The following is a 6,223-nucleotide window of genomic DNA, read 5'->3' on the forward strand; positions in this document are numbered from 1 at the left end:
GAGCACCTTTCATGAGTTTTTCATTTCAGTTATTACACTTTTCAATTCTAGAATTTTCATTTGGTTCTTTTTTATAATTCCTATCTATCGATATTCTCTATTTGCTGTGACATTTTCACCATACCTTTTCTACTCTTTAATCACTGATTTCCTTTTGTTCTTTGAACATATCTGTAACGGCGACTTTGAAGGCTATTATTTGACATCTGGTTGCTTTCACAGGCAGTTTCTGTTGCTTGGGGTTTTTTTTCCCCCCCAGTGTACAGGTCATACTTTCCTGTTTCCTTGCATGACTAATAATTTTTTGTGAGAAACTGGGCATTTTAGATAATACATTGTAGCAGCTCTGGGTACTAGCGCTTCCCTTCTGGTGTTTGTTGTTATTATTTGCCAGGTTTGTTATTATTTTCTAGGTTTGTTGTTGTTGTTTTGGTTTCTTTAGCAACTGGCTGGATTATTTTAGTAGAGTCTGTTTCTTTCCTACACTGGTAAGCTTCTGATACTGCTCCCCAGGAAGCATATCCTTGGGTTATGCCCACTGTCATCCTGGCTTAACAGTGTTTTGTTTTTTTAATCTTTAGAAATTTTTTTTCCCATCAACCTTATTTCTATTTTGCTTAAGAGTTTGTAGAACAGTTTAAGACCACTCAGTGGTTGTTCCTACCCATTCAGTGGCCTGCACAGTGGGGCTGCAGACCAGTCCTCAGTGGAGGCTGAGCCTCCAGTCCTCGGCAGGGAGCCGCTGAACAGGCCCGGGGCACCCGCACGCCCTCAGACCAGTCTGCGGCCTCAGGCTGAGCAGCGGGGAACTCGGGAGCCGGAGCCGTCCTTTCACCCTGAAATTCCTCCTTGGTTACGCTCCTCCTTGGGGCACAGCCACGGCCTGCTCTTCCTTTTCAGTCTCTTCAGGATCTCTGTAGGAGCAGAGATCAAGCATGGCCTCCCACGAGTGTCCATGGGAGATGGGGCCACGCATACACAGCACCTCCCAGGCCAGCATCCACATCAACCCGAGTGAGCCCCTTGTTGCCAGGGAGGCCAATGCCCACATGGCGCAGAGGAGAGTCTGTTGCCCGGAGCGGTGGTACACAGGCTAACATACATGCCTCATGCCTCATGCCTCCGTGGTCAGCCCTGGCGTCAGCAGCCATCGGAAGCCTCGGCTCTCGGAAGGCGCCTGCATCTGGTCGGGGAAGGTTCCAGGAGTGACGCGCCCGGCGACAGCAGTGGCTCTAGTGGCAGCAGCAAACCTCAGCACAGCTCGCGGCCGGTGTTCCTGGAGGGTTATGACACTGACATCAGCAAGGTTTTCAAGGGCAAGAGCTGCCGGCAGAAGCTTCTCCCAGGTTCGCTTCAGATAGGAAGCAGATGTCACCACTTTTCCTTTGTGGACATGCTGTCCCACTTGGAAGTCAAGGTTGGTGCCACCTAAGCAGGTTCCTGCTGCAAGGAAATTGAGGACATCGTCTTCCTTCATTTGCAGGACATCAAGGGCTCCAGACATGGCGAGAGTCCCCTTTAAGTTATGTGGGAACTAACAAGGCCTTTGAGCCCTCCTCCGGGTAGCAGGGGCGGGGGTGAGGTGGGGACGGTGTTTACAGGCTTCTCTTTGGCTGCCTCCTTCCCCGGTGCCCCGCTGTTAGGCTTTACTGATTGCTGGGTGATTGCTTTACTGCTTTCAATAATGCCCCGAGGCATAAATTGCTCATCAATAAACCAATGAAATTCAGCCTCTTTTTTTTTTTTTTTTAAATATATCTTTATTGATTTCAGTGAGAGGAAAGGAGAGGGAGAGAGATAGAAACATCAATGATGAGAGAGTCACTGATCGGCTGCCTCCTGCACGCCCCCGACTGGGGATCGAGCCCGAACCTGGGCATGTGCCCTGACCGGCAATCAAGCCACCATCTCCTGGATCCTAGGTCGATGCTCAACCCCTGAGCCACACCCGGCCGGGCAAAATTCAGCCTCTTTTGAAGGGATAGCTCTGAAAATCAGTTATTGAGATTTGTTCTGGCCCGTCTCCTCCCGGCTATGATGTCCCTCCCAGGTTCTCCTCACGCAAACTAGGCAGCCTACAGTTTCTCTTATATGTCCAATGATCCTACCAATACCATACTAACTGCCCTTCACCACTACCTCCATTGCTCCTGAGTACCCTGAGGTTTGAACTTCTCGTTTCAAATGAAGCCAGTTCCTTTAGGAAAATAGCGCTCTGATTTATGGCCTGCTCGCCCCCAAGACAACTCTGGTTATGCCTATGGAGCTGGAAGTGGGGACAGCGGCAAGCTTCTCTCTGAGTAACTGTTCCAGTTTAGTGGCTGAGTGCTCAGCGGTGGTGGTGGGGGACAGTGCCTTGAGCTCTTTTTCGCTTGACTCTCCCCGGATGGAATCACTGCCTAACCAGCCAACAGAAAGGTGATTGAGGCCCCAGTCTTTTTAGCAGCACCACACTCAAGGTAAGACCCTCCTTGGAAGCTGGGCAGAAGAGAAACCCCACCGCTTGCCCATAACTTAGCTTCAGTGACAGGTGGGAGAGGGAGAGAAATACTGACATCCTTCCCTCCTGGGATGACTGCCCTCCAACCGGGAGATGGGCCCTGGGTTCTTGGCTGCGCCAGTTTGAAGTTTCCATCTTACTGAGTTTGGAGAAGTGATCTCAGTTCAAATCAGACTCTCACTGTTCTTATCAAATTTCAATAAATCTCCTGAATATGTGTTTCTTTAGTTGCTGCATATCCTTCAACCATATGGTTTTTAACTGGTTGTTTTAATTTTCAGGAGTTTTGCTGGTGAGTCCAGAGCTCCCCATGCTGTGACGCTGAAGTCAGTCACACCCCCCATTTTCTCTATTACTTCTTTCTGAAACATGTATTCTCTTTCATAAGATTTGTTAGAACTTGTGCTATATTTTATATTTCAAGCTACCCTATTTCCCATCTCTTTATTTCTCTATACCTTTTGGTTTTTTTCTTGAGTGCATAATGCACTTCACCCATTTCCTCTCCAACTCTAATGTTCTGAATAACTCTCTTGAGTTTCTAATTTGGTATTATTTTTATGTTAAATTTCCATCAGTACTAGTTAGTTCTTTCTTAAAAAAAGGTTTTTAATGATTTTTTTTTTTTTTTTTTAAGAGAGGAAGGGAGAGGGGGAAAGAGAAACATCAATGTGAGAGTGGAACATTCAGTGGTACACCCCCTACTGGGAATCAAACCAGCAACCTCTTGAACCAGCAACCTTTTGGTGCACAGGATAAACCCCCAACCAACTGAGCCACACTGGCCAGGGTCTATTTAGTTCTTTTAAAAAATCTGTCTAGTATTTTAAGATAGTCTCATTGTTTTATTTTTTCTTCTTGTGGCTTTGTTCCTAATCATTTATCAAATATGTATTTCATAGTATATATCTGATCCATTTTTAAATTCTAAGGAATTTCAATTGTTTACCAACCTTTGCTATTAATGATTGTTAAATTGTAGAAAATGCTCTTTCTGAGTATATTGTTTTTAATCTTAATTCAAACAGAGAGGCTGTCACCTTACTTTTCATGTATTTAAGTGACAGTCACTTTGAATTAGAATATAATTTTTTGCAACTCATTAACGGACAAAGGCATAGAAAGCTGATGGCTGCTGACATCCAAGAGATAAGACATTGTGACCCTCCTAATGGAAGAACATACCACCTCCTCCGAAGTAGTCTTGAAAAAAAAAATCTGTCTAGATCCAATTTATCAGTTTAGAGGACATACAGGCAGGATTATGCTAAACTCCACTATGGGGATGCAGGTACAGGAATCTGGATTATATGAAACTCTCCAGGACAAACTGGGTTTCTTCACCAAATAAACTGTAAGGAGAGAGAGACAGAAAGAGAGAGCATGAAAGATAAAAGGAGAGGGGAGGAGAAAGGAACAGTCAGCAAGAGAGGGAGAGTGAACAGAGATGAACAGAAAGAGAACCGTATCAAACACGTGCAATGTGTGCACCTCAACCGAGTCCTGATTCAAATAAAAGATGTGTAAAAAATGGCATTCACGGGACACACACTTCTGGATATTGACTGCATAGTTGATGACATTCAGGAATTTTTATTCCTTTTTTTGTGTGCTGATGGTTTTGTGGCTATCTTAATACTTATCCGGTAGAAGTAACAGTGAAATACTCATGGGTTGAATGATCTGGTATGAGAAATGCTTCAACATAACATGGGAGGAGGGTGGGGAGTTTAGAAGAGACACTGGCTGAGATAATTCTTGAAGCTGGAAGATGGATCAGGGTTTACTACTGGTCTTTGAATCTTTTGTAATATTTGGAACTGGCTTTCTTCGTACTGCTTTAGCCTTGAAAGCTTGATTCTTATGGGGGGGGTGGATTTGTAAACCAAAGTGAGGTCAAAAAGAGCAGTTTATGGATGCGTCATCACATTCCAATGTGTAGACTTTTTAAGCCTGAATCATCTATAAAACTGAGGGCATAGTTTGAAAACACTGACAATTTCCTTTTAATCGTCCCTAAATGAAATCATCAAATGCTTTTTTTTTATTCTGTAAAACTGTGCTCTCCAACAAAATACTTATGAAATCAAGCACATTTTTCAGTTGCCTAGTGTAAACAACTCCAGGATGTACTGAGGCTAATTTGCAAAATAACCTTGCTATTCCAGCCTTCTCCACTCTTTCGGTTAACACTCTACATAAACTATTCTGATTGTCTCATCCTCAAAATCAGGAAAAACAGTAATAAGCAGCTCATAATGCGGGTAAAGATTTCTAAGTTAATGCAAATGTACTAATCAGTAACTGGGCACTCTTCCAAGGGCCTAAGTCACTAAGTTAGAACTCTTCCATTAAGCCCAAAAACCACTAGGGAAACTTTCAAATGCTCAGCACTGATCACAGTGTTGTTAATTTTGTAATTAAAAAAAAAAAAAAAGAAATGAGAAGCATTCCAGGAATAAATGGTGGAAGTTCTCAAGAATGAGCTCTGAGGAAAATTATATTGGCTCTATACAAGGAGTACCAGAAAACAGAAGTATAGTCCATTTGTGAAGTCTGGAAATGAGGTTGCTAGAAAAGGCTATGGGTTAAGAAAAGTACCTCTAAAACAGTGGGGGGAAACAGTACTTTCTGAAGGCAGAAAGGAAAATGCCCACATGTTTTTGCCTTGACATCTTCAGACATCTAAGAATGAAGAAAAGTAAAGTATAGTATATATTACAGGGTAGTAAAGACAATCATGGGTTACAAAGCCAGAGAACCCTGGGTTCAGGTCCACTAGGTCCTTCGTGGGTCCCCAATATGCAACCAGAGTTGAAACCACTGCATTAGAGAACCCAAGACATAATCACATGTAACCCAAACAGCTCAATATTAATGCTGAAGGGTAACTGGTTTATTTCACTGTTTACCGTTAGTAGCTTATAATCTTGAAGGCAATCTCATAGACAAAAATACACTGACTTTACAGGCTCTTTAAACCAGGGGTGGGGAACCCTTTTTCTGCCAAGGGCCATTTGGATATTTATAACATCATTCGAGGGCCATACAAAATTATCAACTTAAAAATTAGCCTATTATATATTTGGTCAAACATTTAATTAACTCACCCCTAATCTGATGGCTGGAATTGGTTCTGTTTGGTGAGGCCTTGGCAGGGCCAGACCAAACGATTCCGAGGGTGGTATATGGCCCACTGGCTGGATGTGCCCCACCCCTGCTTTAAACAGACAAAAGCTACATCACTAAAGGGCCCTGTAATAGACCACAGTGAAAAGAACATTAATGATTCTGAGAAAAAAAAGATCTTCCTGTGATAGAAAACAAAACACATTCCTATAAAGTTAATAAAATGTCAACTTTAAAAATATCTGGCACACTACAATGTGTGTATGTAGACTCTTAGATACTTTAAGGCTATCTCAGTGCTAATTGCCCAGCTCTTCTCAAGAAGTTATTTGCAAACCCAAGTATCTCAATGACTGTTCAAGTCATTAATGATCCTTTTGTTTTTAACAAAATAAAGATGGAACTCAAAAAGAACTCATTATTATTACCACCTTAATTTTTGCTTCTTTACCAGGAACAATGTGTTTAACAATTGGATTTTTCTCAGTAATTTTTATTTTTAAAACAACTTTACTTTGATTATATTCATGTAGAAAAAAATGTAAAGACAGAAAAATATAAAGAAAATTAAAATGATCCAGTATACCCCCAAAA

At 42.4% G+C, this 6,223-nt stretch overlaps 1 pseudogene; it reads right to left on the minus strand.

Moving 5' to 3' along the window:
* Window positions 1-418: 418 nt before the first annotated feature.
* Window positions 419-1,579, minus strand: LOC107541195 (small ribosomal subunit protein uS2 pseudogene; annotated as a pseudogene).
* Between the last annotated feature and the right edge of the window lie 4,644 nt (window positions 1,580-6,223).

Source organism: Miniopterus natalensis, chromosome 12 (genome assembly GCF_054644295.1).
Source record: "Miniopterus natalensis isolate mMinNat1 chromosome 12, mMinNat1.hap1, whole genome shotgun sequence".
Classification (NCBI taxonomy): domain Eukaryota; kingdom Metazoa; phylum Chordata; class Mammalia; order Chiroptera; family Miniopteridae; genus Miniopterus; species Miniopterus natalensis.